Source organism: Coenobita brevimanus, chromosome 111 (assembly GCF_032717465.1).
Source record: "Coenobita brevimanus isolate Jiangsu-jjx chromosome 111, ASM3271746v2, whole genome shotgun sequence".
NCBI lineage: Eukaryota > Metazoa > Arthropoda > Malacostraca > Decapoda > Coenobitidae > Coenobita > Coenobita brevimanus.
The window spans coordinates 26,959,248-26,985,549 of NC_137064.1; the positions used below are offsets into that span (position 1 = coordinate 26,959,248).

At 42.8% G+C, this 26,302-nt stretch overlaps 1 non-coding gene across 1 annotated transcript; it reads right to left on the minus strand.

Annotated features, from left to right (window-relative positions):
• Nucleotides 1–10,064: 10,064 nt before the first annotated feature.
• Nucleotides 10,065–10,183, minus strand: LOC145417914 (5S ribosomal RNA). The gene has a single exon (XR_013900579.1). It is a non-coding gene; the product is annotated as a 5S ribosomal RNA (ribosomal RNA).
• Between the last annotated feature and the right edge of the window lie 16,119 nt (nucleotides 10,184–26,302).

Sequence of the window (26,302 nt, forward strand, 5' to 3'; positions counted from 1 at the left end):
TCACAGTGGAAAGTGTGGTGTTACTGGAGGCATCAAAGGGAAGCCCAAAAGGGTAAGGTTTTTAAAATTTTAGGTTATGTGGTCCTTGGCCCCATCTCTGTCCCCAGTGAATCCATGTTATATCAACTTTGTTATGCAATATATTGTTATACTATGGGTTTCCCCTCGATGAAATCTCACTGTATAGCAAGGCATGACTGTAGTGGAATCGCTACGTATGAGGCGCATGGATGCTGGTTGTGTACAGGAAGTCAGGTTTAGGAGAGAATCAGCTAGGCTGATTAACCCCTACACCGCGGGCATGTTTACCAATGTTTTGCTTGTGCCGCGGGGTTATTCGGGCTCCGACAGACTCTCAAAAAATATTTGCCAAAAATCAGTTATTAGTCCTAGAATATTAAAATTACATATGCTTATAGCACATACCTTCAGCTTTCTTGTTGAGCCTTCGTCGGTTACCGTAGGACTTGTGGAGACCTCTGAAGTTGGGTAACGAAGTCTCCACTTTACACTTCCCGACAACCTGTAATATGATTACCACAGCCAGATATTAACACTATAAACACTACTCTATGATTTTCAAGTAGTTTGGGATCCATACTCCAAAAAAAAAAAAAAAAAAAAAAAAAAAAAACACTGAAAGCAATGAAAATTATGAGCGCGTCTGACCATCGCACTTGCGCTAGTTCGCTCTTGGTACTCTGTCATTTATTATTCATAAAACCCCTCACACTTTATATTTCTATTACTTTATAACACTTTTATATATCTACAGTCTTTATCCATAAGTTTCCTTCAGTAATATTAGTTTATTGTCACTGTAGGGATTCAATTTCTTTCAGTAAAATACGTAGCATTCACTTTCTCGTCCTGTATACTAGCATTGAGAGTGAATGTCGCTTTCAATTTCACTCTCATAACTCATAGTATTCAGACATGCTAGAGTGAAACTTTCACTTTCATTACTCCTAGGGTATATACTCGTATTCTTATAATACTACTCATTTACATTTCTATTTACGTTATTTACATTTCTATTTTATTTACACTGTGTTATGCACTGTCACTTGAAGTAACTTATAAAACTATTTTCCACTGTTCTCGTATATTTACATTTATTACTTTCACTTGCTGTTTACACATTATTTACAATTCCACTTGCTGTTTACACATTATTTACAATTCCACTTGCACTGTTTTACTCAATAGAAAGATCGTAGTCACTCTTTTATCAATTGTCAGCCCTTTACCTCTTTCCACACGAGGTTTAGTAGGGGGTAAAGGTCACAGGGCCCTTTGCATGGGGGTGAAAAGGCCCTGAGCGAACAGACATACCCCCACACTGGAAGATGAGAGTGAACTGATAAGGGTGGACCGGGGTGGTGGCCTACCTAGGGAAATCAGTACTGCCAACGTTTAGCCCCTTGACACAGCTAATTTATAGCAGTGAAATGATTGGCAGGAAATCTAGACAATACATTATAAATTAGGTAGTTCCAGGTGAATGTAAATATCACTTAGGCTTCTTCCTTCCCTCCTTATATGTATATTTATTACGAAAATAGATTATACGGCATATTTCAAGGGGAAATAAACCGCGAAAATTAGCAAACGAGTGCACGTGAGGTGTTGTCAGGCGATAATTAGCCAATTCCAGGTGTATGGCACTCTCACTTACCTTATTTCTTTCTTGTATATATTACTTGGTATAAGAATAGAGCATAGGGGTTATTTCAATGGATGAAATCAGTGAAAAATTCCAGGGAAGATTTACTTAGCGTAGCACGACCAGGCAGGCGAGAGGATAGGGTAATGGAGGGAGGGTAGGGAGGGGAGTCAAGAACAGGGAGAAATGGCTAAATTGTCAACAATGGATGGGAGTACAGATGAGATTAGGAGTGCTGACTAGTGTTGGACATTGGCAGTACTGATAGATGATACAAGCCCCCACTTGGAAGCCCTGGTGAATTCAGAATAACACAGAATCACAAAAGCGACGCCCCGCGGTATGATCCCTTGCTCCCAAGCGTCACGAAAGTGATGCCCTGCGGTTAAGGGGTTAACAGGAGTGACTGCTGATACAAGATATTTTGGCAGGGAAGTGCAGATGTATATGATGGTGTGGGTGTGCTGGTTGAGGAGAAATTAGCAGAATGTGTCAAGAATGTAGAGAGAATGAATGATAGGATTATAAGTGAAAATATTGTTAGGTAAACTATGCTTTTGGAATGAGAGTGAATGAAAGGATTATAGCAATGAAAATAAGGTGTGGTAAATGCATGAGTTCAGTTATATCGGCATATGCTCCACAGGCTGGCTTGGATAATTTAAAAAAAGAAAAAAATCTTGGATAACTTGATACACATGGCTGGTGGTATGGGGAATGATCCCATACAGTTTTGAGTGGGGATGGGAAAGGATATTCAAATTTGGGGAGGCAATGAACATGATTGTGTGCAACTCGCATATTAGGAAAAGAGAAAGTAGGTTGATTACGTGAGTCTGCAGTAATAGAGGCCAGATTGACTATTTCCTGGTCAGGAGGGCTGATAGGAGGTTGGTGAGAGATGTTAACCCGTACCATCCCAAGTATTTTTGCAATTTTATACCCACCCAATCCCGGAACAAAAACGGGAAAAAATCTTATTACATAAAACAATCCAACAGGACATATAAATTAAGGAAAAGCAAAAAAAAAGTGCTCCTTATAGGAGAAATGAGTGCAGGATGGCCGTCCATCGTATTTTTAGCCCAGTTTCCCAAGCCGTAAGCTACATTTTCTCAACCAGCTGGGCGGGATGAGAGAGAATGGGGGAGGGGAATGGGGAAATCCCCATTCTCAATATCCTTCTCCACGGGCTCATATTCCTCCCCAGAAGAGTCGTCCAGGTCTTCCTCTTCTATAAAATCACTAAATGAGAGACAGAGGGTCCATGTGACAGTTTCAACCGCCTCCTCCAGCCCAATGAGGCGAGGAGTAGACTGTAGCACCAGTCGAGCAGGGCAGTACTCCCGAGGTGGATGGAAAGCTGATGACAGGGAGTGCTGGAGCTCCTGTTTCATCAGCCCTCAGGACTAGTTCCTGACCATCCCCCTTTGCTGAACTTTTTCAGTGTCTCAGTTACACAGAGAGTAGGCCAGCATGCTCTCCAGTACAAATTTCTCTAACTATCTTCACCAAACTACATGCACAGTACACACTACACTTCCTATTCAAAATTCACCATAATGGCGTCGATTCACCAAGCCTCGGAGTCCCCAAGGGGGGGGACCATAAATGCCCCCACCATCTGCCCCTCTCCCGGTGACGACTCGAGGTGCCTGGAACCACTGTCTGACTCTCTTCTTCTTCATTTCTGCAACATTCGCGGCCTTTCATCTAACTTTCGCTCTGTTGAGCACCACCTCTCCGCCTCTAAACCTCACCTTCTTTTTCTATCGGAGACTCAGCTGTCTGAGGCAACTGACAGCAAACCCTTTTCTGTATCCTCCTACTTTCTCTATACTCATTTCAAAGCCAAAGGTGGCTGTTGTGTATACATACGCAACGACTTATCCTGCTCTCGTGTTCCTGAACTTGATTCTTCTGAATTCTCCACACTCTGGCTTCGGCTTTCCTGTCATTCTCTGACTAAATATATCTGTGCTGTTTACTTATCCCCTAATTCTACTGACTATCAAAAATTCTTCGACTATCTTACTTCTACGATGGAACACATTCTGTCCATTTCTCCTTTCTCTGAAATTTCCATTCTTGGAGATTTCAATGTTCACCACCACCTTTGGCTCACCTCTCCTTTCACGGATCCGCCTGGTGAACAAGCCTACATCTTTTCTATCCTTAATGACCTAGAGCAGCTTGTACAGCACCCTACCCGTATCCCTGACCGCCTTGGAGAGAGCTCCAACATACTTGACCTCTTCCTCGCAACTAATCCTTCTGCTTACTCTGTTAATCTTTTCTCTCTGTTGGGCTCCTCCGATCACAACCTTATTACCTTAACCTGTCCTATCACTCCGGTACGGCCCGTGGACCCTCCAGGGAAGCGTCGTCTGTGGCATTTTGGAGCCGCGGACTGGGAGGCCCTCAGGCAGTACTTCTTTGATTTTCCCTGGAATGATTATTGCTTCCATGGCCGTGAGCCATCTGAGTGTGCCTTGCGCATTACAGAGGTTATTCTCTCGGGCATGGAAGCATACATTCCTTTCTCATATCCTTTGACTAACGCAAGAAAGCCTTGGTTTAATCATGCTTGTTCTAATGCTGTCCGCAACAAGGAGAAGGCCTACAAAAGGTACCGGAGCCAACCCACCCCTGAATCACATCGTCTTTACGTTTCTGCCCGGAATCGTGCTAAGTCTGTTCTTCGCTCTACTAAAAATAATTTCATCCATACTAAATGCTCTCAACTCTCCAACTCGAATTCTTCCCGCTCATTCTGGCACCTTGCCAAAAATATTTCTAACAACTTTACCTCATCATCCTTCCCTCCTCTTTTCTACTCTGATGGTTCTGTAGCTATTTCTTCTACTGATAAAGCAGATCTCTTCGCACAGACTTTCTCCTTAAATTCCACCTTAGATGATTCCGGTGCTGTTCCTCCATCACTTCCCCCCTCTGACTTCCTCATGGCTGACATTAAAATTTCTTCAGTTGATGTATTTTCTGCCATCACTGGCCTCAGTACTAACAAGGCATATGGGCCTGATGGGGTCCCTCCTGTTGTTCTCAAGAACTGTGTTTCTGTGCTTACACCCTACCTAGGCAAACTCTTTCGTCTTTGTCTGTCAACTTGTACCTTTCCTTCTTGCTGGAAGTTTGCTCTCATTCAGCCAGTCCCAAAGAAGGGTGACCACTCCCAACCCTCCAACTATCGTCCAATTGCTTTAACGTCCTGTATTTCAAAAGTTTTCGAGTCAATTCTTAATAGAAAAATTTTAAGGCATCTTTCCTATCACAACCTTCTTTCCGATCGTCAGTATGGGTTCCGTCAGGGACGCTCCACTGGCGATCGTCTCACCTACCTTTCAGACTCCTGGTCATCCTCCTTTCAGGACTTTGGCGAAAGCTTTGCCATTGCACTTGACATCTCAAAGGCTTTCGATCGAGTCTGGCATAAATCTTTAATTTCCAAACTGCCCTCCTATGGTTTCTATCCTTCTATCTGTGCCTTCATCACTAGTTTCCTTTCTGGTCGTTCTATAGCCGCTGTTGTAGACGACCATCGTTCTTCTCCTAGATCTATCAACAGTGGTGTTCCTCAGGGCTCTGTCCTGTCACCAACTCTCTTCCTTTTATTCATCAATGATCTTCTAAGCTGTACATCCAACCCTATCCACTCATATGCTGATGACTCCACCCTTCACCTTTCCATTCGGTTCCCGCAACGCCCATCTCAACAGTTATTTCATGAAACAAGGGATGAGGCTATGGCACACCTAATGTCTGATTTGGCTCGTATCTCTGACTGGGGTAAAAATAATATGGTTGTCTTTAATGCATCTAAGACTCAGTTCTTACACCTATCAACCCGACAAAATCTTCCACAGGTATACCTACTAATGTTTAATAATATTCAGCTTAATCCTGCATCATCCTTGAACATGCTTGGGGTTTCATTTACTCAGGACTTATCTTGGAAAAATCATATTTCATCTCTTGTAAAATCTGCTTCCAAGAGATTGGGTGTGCTAAGCCGACTCCGCTCTTTCTTTACCCCTGCACAATTGTTGACTCTATACAGGGGTTTTATCCGCCCCTGTGTGGAGTACAACTCTCATGTGTGGGGAGGCTCCCCACATACAGCTCTTCTCAATAGGGTGGAGTCAAAGGCTTTTCGTCTCATTAACTCTCCTCCTCTTACTGACTCCCTTCAACCTCTGTCTCTTCGCCGCTCTGTTGCATCTTTATCTCTTTTCTATCGCTACTTTAATGGTCACTGCTCCTCTGAACTGTCTGCTTGCATTCCTCCACCTCTACGACGGGCGCGTAGCACCCGTCTGGAAGCAAACTCTCATCCCTTTTCTGTCCAACTCTCTAATGCAAGAGTTAACCGTTACTCCCAGTCTTTCATTTATGCAACAGGTCAGCTCTGGAACTGTCTCCCTCTGTCTGTATTTCCTGCTGCCTATGATCTCCAGTCTTTCAAACGCAGTGTGTCCAAGCATCTCAAAATGATCGGATCTTGAATTTGGCTCTCTATTGTATTTTGTTTTTCTCTTGGAGGGAACTGTTACTGCGGGCTCATGGCCTTTGGTTCCTTCTTCCTCGCGTTAAAAAAGGCATGACTTCTGCGACATTTTAACACTCTGACGGACAGTGGCACACTGATATTACCCAGCCATGCAGAACCAATCTCAGTGCTACAAATGCTTGTGCACAATATTGCCAATACATTAAGCTACTCCTCAGCAAAAAATTAGCTAGACTGAAGCAGTTAGAGACGTGCTACAGCGCTACAATTTTGCTGTCAGCACCATCATGTCGCTGGAATTGCTCAAGACGTTTTGTACCGTTGGCACCATGCCGACGGCAGGATTGTACAGGTTAAAGCCGGGTTGGCATGATTTAAATCAAGTGATTTAAAACGGTGATTTAAATCATGATTTAAATCAGCAATTTTTGACAATTTTCGTGTCATAAATGTCACAAATAATAAAAAATATTACATGCATAGTTTTATTTACTCATTTTCTCTCAACATAAATGCATTGCCTGGCATATGTTTATTTCTTATTTATTAATATATTATATATTTTTTACTTATACAAAATAGGCCTAACAGGATGAACATGAAAAGTTATCAGTTGTATAATCCAGCTAAAAATATGTATATTTACTAAAAACCATTCAATATACATAATACATAAACATAACAAACCACTTACAGTTGACCATTGTAGTTATTAAAAGGAAAAATGTTCTTTAACCCCTTAACTGCGGGGCGTCACTTTCGTGACACTTGGGAGCAAGGGATCATACCGCGGGGCGTCACTTTTGTGATTCTGTGTTATTTTGAATTCGCCTGGGCTTTCAAGTGGTGGCTTGTATCATCTATCAGTACTGCCAATGTTCAACACTAGTCAGCACTCCTAATCTCATCTGTACTCCCATCCATTGTTGACAATTTAGCCATTTCCCCCTGTTCTTGACTCCCCTCCCTACCTCCCCTCCATTTCCCTCTCCTCTCGCCTGCCCGGCCGTGCTACGCTAAGTAAATCTTCCCTGGAATTTTCCACTGATTTCATCCATTGATATAAGCCCTATGCCCTATTCTTATACCAAATAATATATACAAGAAAGAAATAAGGTAAGTGAGAGTGCCATACACCTGGAATTGGCTAATTATCACCTGACAACACCTCACGTGCACTCGTTCGCTAATTTTCGCTTTTATTTCCCCTTGAAATATGCCGTATAATCTGTTCTCGTAATAAAAATATATATAAGAAAGGGAGGGAGAAGCTTAAGTGATATTTACATTCACCTGGAACTACCTAATTCATTATGTATTGTACAGATTTCCTGCCAATCATTTCATAGCGTATTTATTAGCAGCTGTCACCCCGCTGACATTGGCAGCATTGCACTCCCCCTAGGCAGGCCACCACACTGTATTAAGTATACTGTCGTCTTTCAAGGTGAAAGCACGTAGGATTCGCGCCTGTCCAATTCCGTCGCTTTTTAGCCCCATGCAAAGGGCCCTGTGATCTCTACCCCCTACTAAACCTCGTGTGGAAAGAGGTAAAGGGCTAAGTGACTGCTGTGGAAAATGAACTGGTTAATTTGTCAATGAAAATGATAGACAGTGACTACGATCTTTCTGGTGAGTAAAATAGTGCAAATGGAAATGTAAATAATTTGTAAATAATGTGTAAACAGCAAGTGAAAGCAATGAATGTAAATATAAGTGAACAGTGGAAAATAGTTTTATAAGTTACTGCAAGTGACTCCATGGCACAGTGTAAATAAAATAGAAATGTAAATAATGTAAATAAAATAGAGAATGTAAATAGAAATGTAAATGAGTAGTAATATAAGAATATGAGTATATATACTAGGAGTAATGAAAGTGAAAGTTTCACTCTAGCATGTATGAATACTATGAGTTATGAAAGCGAAAATGAAAGTGACAGATTCACTCTCAACGCTAGTATACAGGACGAGAAAGTGAATGCTACGTATTTTACTGAAAGAGAAATTGAATGCCTACAGTGACAATAAACTACTATTACTGAAGGAAACTTATGGATAAAGACTGAAGATATATATAAGTGTTACATAGTAATAGAAATATAAAATGTGAGTGTTTTTATGAATAATAAATGACAGAACACCAGCGGCGAACGATCGCAAGTGGGAAGGTCATACTCACTCGTAATTTTCATTGCTTTCGCAGTGTTTTTTTTGGGGGGAGTATGGATTCCAAACTATTTGAGAATCATAGAATAGTGTTTCCAGTGATAGTATCAGGCTGTGGTGATCATATTACGGGTTGTCGGGAAGTGTAAAGTGGAGACTTCGTTACCCAACTTCAGAGGAGTCCACAAGTCCTATGGTACTCGACAAAGGCTCAACAAACATCCCAGGAGAAAGCTGAAGGTATATGCCATATGCATATGCAATTATAATATTGTAGGACTAATAACTGATTTTTGGCAAATATTTTTAGAGAGTCTGTTGGAGCACGAATATACTCGCAAGACACGCAAGTCAGGCAAAAACAACCCCACGGTTTAGGGTTGAATAAAAAATAAGAAATATGTTTTGTGGTAGGTGGCGGCGCTCACCATCCACTCACTCGATGTAGTGCTGCTCTCGGGTGTGTGCCCTTTCCTCTCCATCCTTCTTTCCTTCCATTCTCTTCTGTCTTTCTTTCCTTCATTCTTTCCTTGTCCTTCTGCCTATGGGTGACTTTACACTCCCTCTTCTGTCTTTCTTTCCTTCATTTTTTTCCACTTCCTTCAGCCTGTGGGTGACTCTACACTGAGTGACAAGCCAAATGGTTTCCTGTGCACCAGGAAACCATTTACTACGCTGGGTGGTAACCATATAACCAAATTTTGGCGCCTGGTGGTTTAGTTGGTAATTATTGTGCTCCAATCAGATTGAGCCAGTGAAAGTTTATATCCAAGGGGTGGTTGGGGTTGATTGTTCTTGTAATGCCACTCAGGGATGAGTGAGGCTGGTCACTCTCATCTAAAATGTCAGGACCAACTGCCTACCCCCGGGCTTCTATGCTCCTCATGGGGCAATGTAGGATTGGATGATGGACGGATGGAAGAAATATGTTACAGTACAGTACCCTAAATCTAAACATTTATTCTTTTTAAAATCATCAGAAAAAAAAAAAAAAAAAAAAAAAAAAAAAATAGTTTCAGAAAGAATAGAGAATTATAAAATTTATAATTTATTAAGAGAGTACTAAAAGTATATAATTTTTTATCACTGTTCCATCAAATCAGAAATATTATTTAATTTTATCTTTTACGGAGCAGCCATTATAACTTACGCATGTATAATTGTATGGTTTTGTTTCATTTATGTCTGTCACAGTGTATTGAATTCTTGGCCAAGTAAAAGCAAACTAAAATACATGACATGTGATATACTTCATTTGTCCTTATCTGACATTTTGAATGTAGCTACTGTATTGTAGGACAGCGTGAAATAGAGCTTTATATACTGGTAAATTTCCACAGTTCTTCAAATGTACACAATTTGATACATATTTTTGGAAATTTGGGACGTTATATATTTATGACATTTATGACTGATTTAAATCACTGTCCTGTCATAAATCATTTATGACATACTTTTTTCCAACCCCGTGTTAAAGTTACAGGAAGCCAAGAGTGTGGGCAGGAACACAAACTACTGGTATGTCATATGGTGTGGGTAGTGGGTAGTGGAGAAAAGGACCTATGCACCCACAAGGAAAATGTCATCATCATCATCATTGCCTGACGCCATGTATCCCAGACGGGGTGGCCAAGGGCTTAGAGTTAATTGTTTTACAGGGAGGGGCACTAATCCTCCAACAACCCCACTTGACACGTAGGGATGCCAACAGCATCTGGTGTTCCCAGGCGGTCACCCATCCAAGTACTAACCAGACCCAACGTTGCTTAACTTCGCTGATCGGACGGGAAGCAGTGTACTCAACGTGGTATGGCCGTTGGCCACAAGGAAAATGTGAGAGTTCAAAAACTAAGCAGTAAGGGATGCCTTCTATAATGAGATTAGTTGAGTGATGGCTGAACAGAGAGCTGTTTATAGAAGTGTCAATGAACAGTACAGAGGCCTCAAGAACAATCTTTTGAGAGTTGCTGGTTTAGTGTGTGGATAGACAAGAGGCCCTCCAAGGCATAACGTGGTACAGGGTTGAGGGTGTAGAAGCTGCAGTTAACGAGAAAAGAAAACTTTTCCAGGAATGGAAAAGGGATGGTAACAATGAGGAGTACCATACTTGACTGCCATGTGTAGGGCTAGAAGGGAGGTATACAGGGCAAAATCTGGGTCCCAGAGACTTTTACTAATTAATCTAAATGGTGCTGAAAGGAAAAATATGGTAATTAACTCTCATCCACAGTTGAACATGATATGCAATCGCAATTCAGGTGGATGGAGGTCGCCAGGTGATGGTATATGCCGTGAGTGCTTTCCCGCCATTGTTTGAACTGGCTTATGTTTTACCTTGTCACCAAAGGGTAGGAAGAGACCCCCACCAGCGCAAACTAGTGTGCTTCGGTCAGTCCCGGGACTTTCATTCATTCATTCATTGCCAGACACCATGTATCCCAGACGGGGTGGCCAATGGCTTAGAGTTAATTGTTTTACAGGGAGGGGCACTAATCCTCCACCAACCCCCGGCCAGGTGTAAAACGATGTTTTCTGAAACCTCCTCATCCAGTTCCACTCCCACATCATGCAGAACCCTTGCCCCATCCACCCCTGCCAAGTCTCTGCCCAAAGATACTACGAAAAGGTTCTGTGATAGTCCCGTATGGTGTGACTTGGATGCCACTGTGTCTAGTTTATCTAATAGTGGAGAAGCTATCTCCTTGAGAGCGAAGCCAAATTTGCTGCAGGCACATGCATGAAGACATCCCGCTTGAATCGCTGATAGTTACACGTCTTCTTATCGTTATTCATCGACACAACCACCTGCAGAACTGGGGATGGTTTCATTTGCAAGAAGAGTTGCTGAGTAATATAGTCTTTAATTTGTTTTCCTAACTGCTATACTTTCCCTGAATTGAATGTTTGAAAACAAGCTATTTTGGGAAAAGTGCCTGTAGTGAGGTGACGACTGCGCCATAAATCACACAGCATCTGGGGCTTAAGGAGGTAAATCAGATGAAGAAAGAAAACAAGGATATTACAGGTGAGCAGTGTGTGAAGAATGATGATGGAAAAGGGAAAAGGTAGGGGTGGACTGTGAAAAAGTATCAATTTCACTTATAGCCTACATGCATTACAGCCCTAGAAAATATACATATATGACTTACCGTGTTTCTGAAATCTTCTTGGTCATATTCTTGACATTTTCACATGCAGTCATAACTTCATTATGACATGGAGTGCACTGCCTTCTTTCCTTCTTCAAACTTGCTTTAAATGTGATCTGGAAAGATAATAATTGCACTCAGTTGCATCATTATTATTCTATCTATCTATCTATTGCCAGACGCCTCAATCCCCTTCGGGGTGGCCACAAACAAATCACCTCCACGTCGCCCTGTCCCCCGCCATTTCACTGCCCCGCTCCCAACTCACACCCCCCTCTCTCATATACCTCTCCACTCCATCCCTCCATCTCATCCTCGGCCTCCCCCTCCCTCTCCCCTCCTCCACCTCACTCACATACACTCTCTTCATCAGTCTTTCACCCTCCATCCCTCTCCACATAGCCAAACCACCTCAGTGTATTCCTCCCAACGCTTCCTACCACATCCACATCCACACCACAACGCTCCTTTATATCCTCATTTGTCAGCCTGTCTCTCCATGTGACTCCACAGGCTCCTCTTAAATAAGTCACTTCCACTGCTCTCACTCTTGACTTGTGTCCTTCCAACATTGTCCAAGCTTCACTTCCATATGTTAGAGTTGGTATCACAATACTGTCATGCAGTAACTTTTTCACTTCTATGCTCACTTCCCTGTTTCTTATCACTGCTTTCAAGGAACCAGCAACCTTTCTTCCCTACTGTACCCTTTCAAGCACTTCACCCTCCAAACTTCCATCCTTACTCATCACACTATCCAAGTACTTAAACATACTCACATTTTCCAATTCCTCACCATCCAATCTCGCTGTACATTCACTGACTTCACCTCTCTCAAAGATCATCACTTTACATTCACTGACTTCACCTCTCTCAAAGATCATCACTTTACTCTTCCCTACATTCACCTTTAAAGTCCGTTTCTTACACACTCTCCCAAACTCATCCACCAAGCCTTGCAGCTCCCCTTCATCTTCACTCAACAACACAGTATCATCTGCAAACAACAGTACAGGGAGTTTCCAAACACTACCCTCTCTCACCAGGGCCACTCCAACATCCACTACCCTACCTTGTACCTCTTTTATTACCCCATCCATGTACAGATTGAACAACCATGGAGACATGACACATACCTGTTTCAATCCAACCTTCAAAGAGAAAAATTCACTCAGTTCACCATCCACACGTACAGCAGCCTTAGCATCATCATACCACCATGTACTCTTCACAGCATTCAACAACTTCCCATCTACTCCATATATTCTTAATACTTTCCACAATCCTTGTCCATCCACCCTGTCATATGCTTTCTCCAAATCCATGAAAGCCACATACAACTTCTTTCCCTTCTCTAGAAACTTTTCCACTAAAGATCTAAGAATGAATATCTGACCTACACAACCTCTTCCCTTCCTAAAGCCTCCCTGTTCTTCTCCAACTAATTCCTCTGTTCTTCCTCTAACTCTGTCAATAAGTATCCTACCATACAATTTTCCTATTATACTAAGAAGACAAATGCCCCTATGATTACAACACACTTCTTTTCCCTTTTTCCTTTGTACAAGGGAATAATTTATACATGACTTCCAATCCTCCAGGACTCTACCTTCCTCCCAGGCCAATCTACACATCGTCCACATCCATTCTACTACTATCTCTCCCCCATGCTTCAGCATTTCACCACACACTCCATCAATTCCTAGGGCTTTCCCCAATTTAACTTTCTTCACTGATTCCTCAACTTCTATCCTACTGATTTCTTCCTGTCTTCTCGCCTCTCTCATTCTCCCAGCCATTCCCCAGTCACTTATACTCGCATTACTTCCATCCTCTATGTTCAACAATTCCTTAAAGTGTTCTCTCCATCTGCTCACTTTTTCTCCCTTCTCCACTAGTAATCTACCATTTTTATCTTTCACTCCCCTGCTAACTTCACTTCCACCCTGTCTTACTCTCTTCACCTCTTTCCAGAACATTTTCTTGCAGTCCCTCCACTTTACACTCAAATTCCTTCCAAATTCCTCATCCACTCTCTTCTTACTCTCTCTTACTAATCTTTTCACCTCTCTATTTCTTTCTACACATAACTCTCTCTTCCACCTCTCAACTTCTTCCGTGCCCCTATTTCTCATCCATTCATTGTATGCTTTCTTCTTTTGTGCCACAGCCTGTCTCACCTCTTCATTCCAACACACTGTTCCTTGCACCCCCCCCCGGCTTCTCTTCATCCCACACACCGCATCACATGCTGCACATATTTCTTCTGTGAATATCCTGCACACACCTTCCACGTCCCCCATCTGCTCCAATTCATATTTGCCCAATCATTCCTCCACTTCTCTCTTATATTCTGCCTCTTTCTCATCCTCTTGTAACCTTTCCACTCTCCTTGCAAATACTTCTCCTTCCCGTCCTTCTCTTCTTCTATTTCTCCATCTTATTTGAATCTGTTTCTGGCCATCACCAAGTAGTGGTCAGAATGTCCACTCCCCCAACCTCCATAAGCTCTTGCATCTATTACACATCTTCGCGTCCTTTCATCCACACACACATAATCAATCATTGCCTTCCTTTCATTCAGTTCACCACCCACCCTTCTCATTACTCATCATGTATACCTGTGGATCATTTTATGCCTGAAGAGGGTATTGGCTATCGCCAACCCCCTGCCAGCACAAATGTCCACTAACGCACTGCCATCCTCATCTATCTCAGCAGGCACACCCCGCTCACTAACTATTTCATCCACCTTCACATTCCCTACTTTACCATTCATATCACTCATCAAAAACACTCTCTCATTCCTTCCAAACTTTTCCATGCACACTTCCACATTTGTCCAGAACTCTTCTCTCACTCTGCTTGCACGATCTTGCGTTGGCGCATACACGCACACAATCGCCCACATTTGTATTCCAACTTTCAATCTTACCCACACAATCCTTGACCCAACTGATCCATACTCTCTTATGTTCTTCTTCCATCTTTTACTCACAACTATACACACTCCTTCTTTTGCCCTCTCATTCTCACCTACTCCTGCACTCAGTATTATTATAGCTAGGTATATTTTATAAATAGTTTACCAAACTCATTAGCTAGTTACTGATACATGACATGCTTATGTTAATACAGGCCTGGAGACATCATATAGCTTCACAGCTTCAAACCCCCAAGAAAGCAAGGAGGGGGTCTGTAGAGGAAACAGTAGGGTTAAAACATAAATAAGTAAGGAAATTCAACAGCACAATACAGTACACCCTATATAAGCACAAGTTCTGTATGCATGGATTCCCAGTGTGCACATGAAAAAAAGTAATACCAAAGACATCACATAAGCAAAAAATGCATGCTGACTGCACAGCATGCTATTATACCACATACACCATCCCTGTTTCTCCCCCACTTTTTTACTCCTTTAATCCTCTTCTCTCTCACTACCGGTACAGTACTTTGTCTTCAACCCTATACAGTAGGCTATGCCCTTTGGAAGCACAGCTACCAAGGGATGCTATCTGTAGTCTACTTGCAATCACAGGGGTTTGTAATATCCAAACTGGGGTCTATCATGATGATATCTCCCACTTACTTTAAACCTCTTTCATGTCCTTGTCTTGTGTCTGCTTTACCTCTACTTACACACATGGCTGTGGCCTTAGGAGCCATTTCCATACTCAGCATGGGGTCATATATAGGTCTTTAACTGGCAAGTTGAGGTTAGCAAGCTAGTTAAAACATATGATTTTCAGAGTTAATGTGTTGTAGATTTCTGAGTGCACTGAATCCTGGTTAACACCTAAACCATGCATAAGGAGGTTCTACTTTATGCGAAATGCATGATGTCTGAATGAAATGACACTCAATGGAGGCAAAACATCCCAGTCAGAGTCATTACAAATGGCAGAATAGAGTACAGTAGTCTGTATAGTGCAATGATGTGAGAGGACATGCAGCAGCTATGAGACGGACAGTTATTCAGAGAGAACTGGAAGTCTGTGACAAACAGTGCTCTACATCCAAATCTCCTCTTACACAACATTTCTTGAGATTGTGGCAAAATATGTTAAAGAAATTTCCATAACACAAACTGAACTTCTTAAGGGGATAGAGCTATTAATTTGGTATTACACACCTCCAGAATATGACCCTTGTATTCATTCCAACTCAACTTTTTCTACATGCATTTAAAGTAAATTCAGCACATTTTGAACTGTAATCTATGCACACTAGAAACTATATTCAGCACAAGGAAATGATAAATGCCCCCCCCCAAAAAAAAGAAATGTCAATCCTGTAAAGAAATGGTAGGCTTTGTATATATTGTTTAGCTGTAGCTATATACTTCAATTTACACCATCTCATAACAAAGGACTCGGCACATTTTAAAATATTTTTAGGTATGGGGTATGCTAGAATTTGACACAATGAAAGGACAATGGCAACCGAGAGGGGTAAACCTATCAACCTATCTATAGCCTGACACCATAATCCCCTACGGATTGGTCATCTGTCTTTGAGTAAGGTGTTTTGTGGGGAGGGGCACTAACACTCCACTTGCTGACACGTAGGGAACACATATGGATTGGTTATATTGTTGCCACCCAGCGATGTAAATGGTTTCCTGGCTTACAGGAAACCATTAGGTTTGTCACTCAATGTAAAACCACCTGAAAAGGAAAGAAGAGCAATAAAAAGTGACAAGAAAAAGGGGAGAAATAGGAAGAGAGAGGCGAGAAGAAAAAAATGATACGGGTGAAGGAAGAAGTAGGCTGCACTACATCAAGTTTGATGACAGTTGCCACCAACTACCACCTAAGAAATGTAAAAACTGCCAATAATATAGTGCAGTACTGACCCACCAATATGAAAAACAACTCTCAACATATGAGGATTTTAGGTTTGCTGAGCTATAACCACTACCTTGTGATTTCTGGGTCCTCCAAATTAAGCTTTGACCAATTAATAATAAATGTTCTTGCTCTCCCTTCTTGCAAGCTACTTGAAAGTCAAGGTTTTTAGTAGTAGTCAGCTTCCGTAGACCATTATAAGCAACAAAACTGCCAAAGCACCAGCATCCTCATTGGCATTTATAATCACTGCACTCATAAGTTATCAGTAAAAATTAGTTGAGAAATGACAATCATTAGTTTCACTGACATGGCAACACGTGCTCGTTTTTTCTTGCTGTGACAGAATGACTTGACTGACCACCTCTGAAAGAATTTCATTGCTTTTATGTAATGCTCATTGGACTGCTAATGCTAAAAAATGTCCCAGTGTGACCACGGCTTAAAGGTTCGTGATTATTTGTGGGTGCTACTCCTTACGTGTCAAGTGGGGTTGGTGGAGGATTAGTGCCCCTCCCTGTAAAACAATTAACTCTAAGCCCTTGGCCACCCCGTTTGGGATACATGGCGTCTGGCAATGAATGAATGAAAAAATATTCCAAAATAATACCATGCATTAAACAATACTGTGCATTGGGGTAGGCTGGTATGTTCTGGGTGTAATTCAGAAATCATACCATATACAATACAGTACCACATATCTAAAAGAAATATGGTAGCGTGCATATGTGTATGTGGAGGAATGCTGAATGTAACTTTAAATAAAATCACACAATACAGTACAGTATAGTATACAGTAATAATATACTGCACAGCTGATCAAGTAGCATCATCATCTCCCTAGGCCTATAAACCTTTTTGCACATTCCTGCCACTTTCAGTTATCTTAATATCTAGTCAGATAATCACTGGGAAGTACAAGCTTCTTTGCCACAGCAAGGCAGGTTTCCTCTGTGATTGGAACTTGGTTTTTCACCCCGGCAAGGCAAGTTTCCTCAGTGGGTGTACTTTGGTTCTTCACCATGGCAAGGCAGGCAACGCTGTGCAAGTAATTTGGTTCTCCACCATGACAAGGCTGGGTTCCTCAGCTGTGGGTTTAATTTTGTTTGGTGTAATTTGGTTAAGTCGCAAGTGATGAGAAAGGCGGGTGGCGAACTGAATGAATGGAAGGCAATAACTGATTATGTATGTGTGGATAAAAGGATGTGAAGGTGTGTAATGGATGCAAGAGTATATAGAGGCTGGGAGAGTAGACCTCAAAGTGCAAATGAAATGGAGAAATAGAAGAAGGGAAGGACAGGAGAAAGCAGTTCATATAAGGAGGGTGGAAAAGTTACAAGAGGATGGAAAAAAGGCAGAATATAAGAGGGAAGTGGAGGAGCGATTGGGTAAATATAGACTGAAGCAGATTGGGGACATGGAAGGTGTGTGCAAGATATTCACAGAAGAAATCTGTGCAACATGTGAGGTGGTGTGTGGGGTGAAGAGAAGACAAAAGGGGATGCAGGGAACAGCATGGTGGAATGAAGAGGTGAGAGAGGCTGTGGCACAAAAGAAGAAAGCACATAGTGAGTGGATGAGAAACAGGGGAGTGGAAGAAGTTGAGAGATAGAAGAGAGAGCTATATGTAGAAAGAAAGAGAGAGGTGAAAAGATTAGTATGAGAGAGTAAGAAGGGGGTGGATGAGGAATTTGGAAGGAACTTGGGTGTAAAGTGGAAGGAATGTAAGAAAATTTTCTGGAATGAGGTAAAGAGAGTTAGATGGGGTGCCCATGAAGTTAGCTGGGGAGTGAAAAATAAAAATGACAGATTACTAGTGGAGAAGAGAGAAAAGGTGAGCAGATGGAGAGAAAACTTTAAGGAACTGTTGAACATAGACAATGATGTTAGTGCAAGTGACTGGGGAATGGCTGGAAGAAGGAGGGATGTGAGAAGAGAGGAAGAAATCAGTAGGATGGAGATTGTGGACACAATGAAGACAGTTAAAATGGGGAAAGCCCCAGGAATTAATGGAGTGTGTGGCGAAATGCTGAAGCATGGGGGAGAGAGAGTAGTAGAATGGACGTGGAAGATGTGCAGGTTGGCCTGGGAGGAAGGTAGAGTCCCAGAGGATTCAAAGTCAGGTATAATTATTCCCCTACACAAAGGAAAAGGGGAAAAAGAAGTGTGTGGTAATCATTGGGGCATTTGTCTTCTTAGTGTAATAGGAAAAGTATATGGGAGGATACTTACTGACAGAGTTAGGGGAAATAACAGAGGAAATAGTTGGAGGAAAAACAGGGAGGTTTTAGGAAGGGAAGAGGTTGTGTAGATCAGATATTCATTCTTAGATCTTTAGTGGAAAAGTTTCTAGAGATGGGAAAGAAGCTGTATATGGCTTCCATGGATTTGGAGAATGAATATGACACAGTGGATAGACAAGGATTGTGGAAAGTATTAAGAATATATGGAGAAGATGGGAAGTTGTTGAAGGCCGTGAAGAGTATGTATGAGCGTGCTAAGGCTGCAATGTGTGTGCAGACAGTGAACTGAGTGAATTTTTTTATTTGAAGGTTGGATTGAAACAAGGATGTGTCGTGTCTCCATGGATGTTCAATCTGTATATGGATGGGGTTATAAAGGAGATACAAGATAGGGCAGTGGATACTGGAGCAACCCTAGTGAGAGAGGGCAATGTCTGGAAACTCCCTGTAGTGTTGGCTGCAGATGATACTGTGTTGTTGAGTGAAGATGAAGGGGAGCTGCAAGGCTAGGTGATTGAGGGGAAGAGTAAAGTTATGGTCGTAGACAAGTGAAGTCAGTGAATGTACAGTGAGGTTGGATAAGGAGGAAATGAAAAATGTGAGTGCATTTAAGTACTTGGGTAGAGTGATGAGTAAAGATGGAAGTTTAGAGGGTGAAGTGCTTGAAAGGGTGCAACAAGGAAGAAAGGTTGCTGGTTCCTTGAAGGCAGTGATAAGAAACAGGGAAGTGAGCATGGAAGTGAAAAAGCTACTACATGACAGCACTGTGATACCAACTCTAACGTATGGAAGTGAAGCTTGGACCTTGTTAGTGGGACAGAAGTCAAGAATGAGAGCAGTGGAAATAAGTTATTTAAGAGGAGACTGTGGAATCACATGGAGAGACAGATTGACAAATGAGGAAGTGAAGGAGCATTGTGGTGTGGATGTGGATGTGACGGGAAGCGTTAGGAGAAACACACTGAGGTGGTCTGGCCATGTGGAGAGAAGGGAGAGTGAGAGACTGATGAGGGGAGTTTATGTAAGGTGGAGGGGGGGAGAGGGAGGGGGAGGCCAAGGATGAGATGGAGGGATGGAGTGGAAAGGTATATGAGAGATAGGGATGTGAGCCGGGGGCAGAGCAATGAGATGGCAGGGTACAGAACGACATGAAGGCAATCTGTTTGTGGCCACCCCTTACGGGATTAAGGCGTCTGGCACTACATAGATAGATAGTAATTTGCTTCTTCACCATGGCACAGGCAGTGATTCTCTGTGGGTGTAACACTGTAGGGTGTAATTTGGATCTTTGCCATGGCAAGGCAGGGTTCTTCTCTGCATGTAATTTTGTTTTCCACCATAGCAGGGCTGGGTTCCTCTGTATTCATCCAGTCCACTGCACCCAGGGGACTCAGGAGACACTGGGCAAGCAATCAGCCCAATACCAATAGCACTCAGGCCACAATGGTAAGATGCACAACAGAGCACAGTAGTCCCCTAATTATCCAATGCTGCATTACCCAACAAATGTCATTATCCAACAAGCAAAAATTTGACAATCTGAGAAATATTCATTTTTCCAAGGCATTAGCCGACTGTGGGCCAGTAACCACACAAGAATATTCAACACAATCTGTACTACAGTATGGCGAGTACAGTTTACAGCAGCTGTATAATTTACTCTAAAATACTGTACTGCTTATCTGGAAAACTCTAATAAGGGTTGTTTGTTCTATGTTTGGATAGTTATACAGAACAATATAGGGCTTTTGTTGGGATTATGCCCTCCACAGAGGAGCTGGGGAGGGGTACTACTGCATTATTTTAAAAAATGCATTACCTGTACCTGACAAGGCTTTGGCTGAATTATGGCAGATAATCCAAGGATTACTGTAATAACAGAAAAACCCAGTTCAGTGTGCCAAAGATGGTTATAGCTAGCTGCGAGAACTGATACAGGGTTCTAGACCAACATTACTAAACATGCTGATAGTGAAAAGCAGCAGGCAAAATGTAAGGATGCACTATGGGGGGAAAACGGACTATGGTAGAGGGCATGGTGGAGTTTAGCCTTGAACTGAGCAAGGACGGGTGCCTCAGCTATTTATGCAGGAAGAGTTCCAGGTAGAAAAAACATGACTTTAAAAGAAGCGTTTTCAAGCTTCAGCATGAGAGTGAGGAATGTGAATTTTAAATTGATGATAATGAGTACTTAGATATGGTGCCAGGATAAATAGATCAGTGGGTTTAATAGTAGATAAATTGTGAAATGTAAAAAAAAATCAGTTCTTTCCTCAACAGCCATCTCTGGACGAAGAATCTGGCAGACCCTTTCTATACCAGATCAACCGAGGGGAAGTCTGATCCATTAAAGCCGCTGATCAGGTAAATCTGATGGTTCCCCCCTGAAGTGGGATTTCCAACAAAAAATGAAAAATAAGGAAATAAAACAGCAGTACTAAAAATGAAAACTATACCCATTTTACACCAACTTGGCCCATAACTTCACACCCATGTCCTCCCAAACCTTGTCTGAGTGAATGGGAAAAACCGTTGCTAGTGTTGGTAACTGCGTTCTTAGTCACCCTGCACTCAGGGAGCAATCTGGTAGGCCTGCATCATATGCCCCAAGTAATGGGTGGTGTATGTTAAAGGCAAAAAAGTATCCGGTGGGCCCACAGTTGTACGGTTGGTCCCACTGAATGGATGGCATCCAGTATTTCCAATGCTTTGTCCGGGGGCTTTCAAAGTGACATAAATCCAATACTCGGTCTAACGGGGTATGGTAAAGTGAAGGTCTACTGTATGTTCAAACTAGAAAGTCTATTTGGATATGAGAGTTGGGAACAAACATGGGTCTGTTTTGTTCATCAACGCTGCATGGACTCCTGGAGTCTGAGATCACGAGAAACCCAGTGTTCCAGACCAGACACACATGATCATGACAAAAACAAATATCTTATACAGTTTCAAAACAGACGTCATAAACTAGGGAACACAACAAACAGCAGATAAAGAAGTTCGTAGCAACACCTCCCACTCTAGTAACAACCTCTCCGATATGTGTGGAATTTTTTGATAGGAGGCGGCTGTAGCACGGGCCGAACAGGGTGGTACTCCCGAGGGGAATGGGAATGCTGGTGATGGGGAGAGCTGGAGCTCCTGTTTCACTATCTAACCATCCCCCTTTGGTGACCTTTTCAGTGTGACAGTAACATGGAGGGTAGACCAGCATACTCTCCCAAACATTTCCTCTAACTATCTAATGCACTACACTACATACACTTTACATTTCACACAACATATCCCACTACGTTACAGGGGTTGGTGCCAGCAAGGGCATGCAGCCAGAAAACTTTGCCCCCACTACCTAGTGGCGGACTTCTGGGGGGAGGCATGACGGGGGTTCCACCGGCATAGATCATGAGTCCAGGGTGAGATGGGGCTCGAGCCTATGCTAGAGGGTACAGGGCATTGCGGTTCCCAGGCTGCCGCTTCCGCCCAATAGAGAGGGGCCCGAACCAGGAAGTAGCGCCCCAGGAGGCTGCCCTATCAGTGGGTGTATAATGGCGGGATAGTTGCAGTGCCAAGGTGCGCTTGGAGGGTGTCCCTGCAGCTGTCCTGGCAGGGTGCCCCAAGGCCACTACAACAGCCACTGGTAAGCTGGTGGGCTAGGGGTCCCAGACCCATTGCCTGGACCTGGGACTGTGTAGTGAGTGGGGCCTTTGGTATGTCCATCCCCCTTTATTAATCCTGACTATGACAGAACACAAGAATAAGTTTCAAAGCAAGCCTGAGGACAGTAAATCACCCAGGGGGATGAGGGTGGGCTCATGAAATGTGGGAAGTTTGAGGGGAAGAGCGGGGGAAGTTGTTGAAGCATTTAGTTGGAGGTGGGTGGATGTGGCATGTTTGCAGGAAGTCCGGTACAGGGGAGGATCAGCCAGAAAGATTGTTGGGAAGGACTGTTGCTATAAGTTGTTTTGGCAGGGCAGGGGACAGACAGATATGGGGGTGTTGGTGTGATGGTTGCGGAGAAATGGGTGGAATATGTTATGAATGTTATAAGAGTAAGCAATAGGATATTGGTAGTGAAATTCTATTCGGTAGAAAGACAGCTCCAGTTATATCGGCTTATGCTCCACGGGCAGGATTGGATGAAGCAGAGAAAGATAGATTTTGGGATGATTTAATACGTGTAGTAGGTGGTATGCGGGATGATGAGATACCGTAGTGGTTTTGGGAGGGGACTTAAATGGTCATGTAGGTGAAGCAGCACAAGGTTATGAAGAGTACATGGGGGATGTGCATGTGGTGTAAGGAATGCGGAAGGGGAAAGGATACTCAAGTTTGGGGAGGCAACGGACATGATTGTGTGCAACACATATTTTAGGAAAAGAGTGAGTAGGTTAATTATGTATGAGTCTGGGGGAAATAGCAGTCAGATAGATTATTTTCTGGTTAGGAGGGCTGATAGGAGGTTAGTGAGGGATGTTAAAGTTATAGGAAGTGAGGAGCGTGTGCAGCAGCACAAACTATTGATTTGTGATATGGTGCTTAAAGAACGAGTATGAAAAAGAGGACTTATGTACCTAGGAGAAACATATGGAAGCTGAAAAACCAAGTAGTAAGGGATGTCTTCTATAGCGAGATGAGGAGAGTGATGGCTGAACAGGGAGCTGTAGACAGAGGCATTAATGAACAGTGCAGAGCCCTCAAGTACAATCTCTTGAGAGTTACTGATGTAACATGCAGCTGGACAAGAGGACCACCAAGACATAAAGTAACTTGGTGGTGAGATGAGGGTGTAGAAGCTGCAGTTAAGGAGAAAAGAAGGCTTTTCCGGGAATGGAAGAAGGGTGGTAGCGAAGAGGAATACTTGGCTGCCAAGCGTGGGGCTGGAAGAGAGGTATACAGGGCGAGGTCTGAGTCACAGAGACTTTTACTTGATAACCAAAATCATGGGGAAAGGAAAAATATGATATTTAAGGTGGCAAATCAGATGAAGAGGGATAATCAGGATATTATACGTGAGCAGTGTGTGAAGAATGATGATGGAAGGATAGTGGTGAACAGTGAGGATATTAAAGATCCTTGGAGAGAGCATTATAGCCGGTTGTTGAATGAGGAGTTTGACTGGGACAGGGAAGGTTTGGAGCCAGCAGATCCAGTGTTTGGCCCTTGGCCTTTGATTGATGCTGCTACTGTGAGTGAGGCAATAGGCAGGATGAAGGTGGGGAAGGCAGCAGGTGTGTCTGGGTTGACTGCCGAAATGCTGAAGGCCTCAGGATATAGGGGTGAGGTTAGTCACTGAACTGATAAATATGATTATTTATGAGTGTGTTGTATCAGATGATTGGCTGAAGAGTGTAACTGTAAATGTGTATAAAGGGAAGGGTGATGCCCTGGAAAGAGGAAATTATAGAGGTATAAAGCTTTTAGATCAGATAATGAAGGTAATGGAGAGAGTTTAAGAAGGTATGATTAGAGAAAGAGTGAATATTGATGAGATACAGTTTGGGTTTATGCCAGATAAGGGGACCACTGATGCCATATTCATTAGCTTCAGCAAAAATATATTGGTAGGAGAAGTGATCTGTATTTCGTTTTTGTTGATTTGCAAAAGGCCTTTGACAGAGTCCCTAGAGAGGTGGTGAAGTGGGCAATGAGAAAGCTTGGCTTGGAGGAGTGGCTGGTTAGGGTGGTTATGGCTATGTATGTGGGTGTTCGCACCCAGGTAAGAGTGAATGGAGATTTGAGTGATGAGTTTTGCGTGAATGTTGGTGTGCATCAGGGGTCAGTTTTAAGTCCCATGTTGTTTATCATGGTACTTGATGCCTTCTCACGTGACTTTAGAAATGGACTCCTGTGGGAGATGTTGTATCCTGATGATTTGGTGTTGACTGCCGAGAACGAAAGGGAAGCGGAGGAAAGGTTTAGGAAGTGGAGAGATGGTACGGGGCACAAGGGCTTAAGGGTAAATGCAGATAAAACAAAAGTGATGATATCTAGAGTTGGTGGCGGTACTGTCAAAGACAAGGGAGAGTGGCCATGTGCAGTTTGCCACAAGGGCGCGGGAAGTAATTCCATCTTGTGCGGTGTTTGTGATAAATGGGTGCACAAGAGATGTAGTGGTATCAGAGGCAGACTGAGAGATAATGTTGATTTTGTGTACGGCGTGTCGGGGAGAGCAGGTGGAGATTATCAGGCGTGAAAGGATTGAACTTGCTGGTGAATCTCTTGAGTGTGTGGATGAGTTTTGTTATTTGGGAGACATGTTGTGTGCTGGAGGTGGGGCTGGAGCTAGCTCTGTGGCTAGGATGAGAAGTGGTTGGAAGAAGTTCAGGCAGCTCTTGCCTCTTCTGACATTGAGAGGGCTCTCCCTAAGTGTTAAGGGGTCTTTGTAAGCAGCATGTGTTAGGAGTGTAATGCTGTATGGTAGTGAGACCTGGGCAGTAAAGGAGGAGGATATTCACAGGCTCAGACGTACAGAAATTACAATGATTAGGTGGATGTGTAGTGTGTACCTGCCTCCAAGGTCTGGGAGGGCTGGGTTTACGATGGAAGAGTTGAGAGGTAGGATGGGAATGGAGTGTATTGGTGTTGTGATGAGGAGAGGCAGATTGAGATGATTTGGACATGTGGAGAGGATGGGTGATGATAACTGGGTGAGGAGGGTGAGAAGTGTTAATATTGGGGGCGGGGTTATAAGAGGTAGACCGAGAAAGACATGGGACGAGGTCATTAACCCCTTATCCGCGGGGCGTCACTTTCGTGAGCTTGGGAGCAAGGGATCATACCGCGGGGCGTCACTTTTGTGATTCTGTGTTATTTTGAATTCGCCCGGGCTTTCAAGTGGTGGCTTGTATCATCTATCAGACTGCCAATGTCCAACACTAGTCAGCACTCCTAATCTCATCTGTACTCCCATCCACTGTCGACAATTTAGGCATTTCTCCCCGTTCTTGACTTCTCCATTGCCCTCTCCTCTCGCCTGCCTGGCTGCGGTGCACTAAGTAAATCATCCCTGGAATTTTCCACTGATTTCATCCATTGAAATAAGCCCTATGCCCTATTCTTATACAAAATAATATACAGGTAAGCTCTTAATTCACGCGAGGGTTAGGTTCCCAGACCCTTCGCGTATGTGGTAAATTCGTGTATATGTTCTGCCCTTGTGTGCACATAATTACGCATGTCTATACGTATATTACATCTGAATAATACTGTTTATGCACTACATACACCTTATAAACTAGCATAAAGTATTAAAAACAACAAAAATATAACAAATTTAAAACTGAAACCTGACAAGCACAGGCGTAGGTGGAGACACTTCAGCAGTTTGGTGCACTAGCCCTCACTGCCTCCCGTATGCTACATTCTGCCTTCTTTATTGTATGAACAGTTGACTCATTCACCTCAAACATGCGGTTACAAGACAATTCACAGGCATAGGTGGAGACACTTTAGCACAGTCTGATGCACTAGCCCTCACTGTCTCCCGTATGCTACGTTCTCCTTCTTTACTGTATGAACAGTTGACTCACCCCAAACATACGGTTCTGAGACAATTCACCATCAAGTCAATTCACCGTCAAAACATGGACAATTCCCCGTCATTCTATTAATATACTTATTACTGATTAATTAATACTTTAATAACTAATTTTCAGGGGGATTTTATAACTCATATAAGTAAAAAACTAGAGTACTGTA